General features: G+C 46.2%; 1 protein-coding gene across 1 annotated transcript in view; it reads left to right on the forward strand.

The window, feature by feature from the left end:
* The window catches only part of IYD (iodotyrosine deiodinase), a 24,816-nt gene that overhangs the window by 18,544 nt on the left and 4,536 nt on the right, over positions 1-1,736 (forward strand). The gene's annotated exons all lie outside the window — the stretch shown is intronic.

Raw genomic sequence — 1,736 nt, forward strand, 5'->3', positions numbered from 1 at the left:
TAATAATAGTAATAATAATAAACAACTCACTGCCATTGAGTCAATTCCGACTCATAGCGATCCCTCCTTGGGTTTCTAAGGCAGTAAATCTTTACAGAACTGGATTGCCCAGTCTTCCTTCTGAGGAGAGGCTGGTGAATTTGAACTGCCAGCCTTCAGGTTAGCAGTCAAATGCCTTAGGGAATGATGGAGATAGCAAACGTTTTGTTATATATATCTTACTACAAAAAAGAAGTTTGCCCCTGGCCCTGGAGGGAATGCTGGAAGCTGTTATGGCTCAGCCCTGGATTTCCCTGAGCCCCACATATCAGGGGCTGGTTAGGAACACCCACAGGAATCAGATCTGGGATCAAATCCAGCTCTGGTGGGATCAGGCTTATGATTCCCCAAAATGTTCTCTCCATCTGTAGGTTGTCTCTTCATGTTGTTGATAAAGTTCTTTTTATCAAAATTAATCAAAATGTTTAATTTTGATGTAGTCCCATTTATTTCGTCTTTTGCTGCTCACGCTGTTGGCATCATGGTGGCCTTTGAAGCTGTAAAGCTGCATCGCTCGTTTAGCAAGCATCTAAAAATGAAATGAATGCTGACCATCTCTTGCTAATAGTAACATAGCATAGCTTCAGAGACAATTCCAGGTACATGAATGTCTTTCCTCTGAATATCTGTGCTAGAGTGAAACTTTTGCCAAAACATATGGTGTAGGATAATGAATAGCAAAGATATGCTCTGAACTGGAAAAAATAAATAAATTCAGCCTTTAAGTCTCAACAGAATTACCTCCCACTCCCTAGAAAGTCCCTTCCTTTTCTCTGTAATTGGGTTAAGAGCATTACCATTCACCTTCCTGCCATTTCAGTTAAACGTGTCGCCATCTCTGCCTATGCCCTGGCCTGCTCTTATGCAGGATTCCGTAGGGTCCGGCATCCATACCTTCCCCCAAGTTCTTCTGGGCTTTGTCTTCCCCTCCAGCCACCTTCCTGCCTGGGTCATTGCTCTTGCCCCCTCTCTGGTCTCCCTCCCTCTGGCAAGACTTGGTAGTTGGTGCTTCAAAATATCACCCTTGTTGCTGTCATTCTCCTCACGCCAATCTACCTCTTTCTGAAACAGATCTGTTAGGCGACGCCTCCTCTCAGAAGCCTGTGATAATCCTACATTAATTACCAAATGAAGTCCAGGACCCTCCAAGTCTGAATATACCCTGCCAGCCTACCCATGCCCCACCATGCAACCCATTCTCCAACACACCAGCCTTCTGGCCTGCCCTGAGCTCTCTTTCCTGCCTCTGCCTCTACTCATCTCTTCTGTTTTCTCTGCCTGGGATGCTCTCCCAGTCCTCTCTCTCTGCCTGGCCTTCAGTGCCCAAACTAAAGGCCACCTCGGGGATACTTTCTTCCAACTCAAAATTAACATTTCATGTTTGGGGTCCCAGTGCACTTGGCTCCTATTTCCTGAGTAGCACTTACCAGGCTTCATTTGCTGAATAGCCTACAGCTTTCTGGGTTGTAGGATCCATCTTTGTATCTTCCAGCACTTCATAGTCCTTGCCACACTAGCCCACCACCCATCTGTCAGTTTGCCATACCGTGCTGCCTTGTGTGTTCTTGTGATGCTGGACGCTGTACCACCAGTATTTCAAATACTTGTTACCCACAGTAAGGACCTCTGGTGGTGTGGTGCCTGAGGCATTTGACTGCTCACTAGAAGGTTGGTGGTTCAAGCCCATAAGCTGCTCC

This window comes from Orycteropus afer, unplaced genomic scaffold (genome assembly GCF_000298275.1).
Source record: "Orycteropus afer afer isolate SDZICR_OR568_19922 unplaced genomic scaffold, OryAfe1.0 scaffold00101, whole genome shotgun sequence".
Taxonomy (NCBI): domain Eukaryota; kingdom Metazoa; phylum Chordata; class Mammalia; order Tubulidentata; family Orycteropodidae; genus Orycteropus; species Orycteropus afer.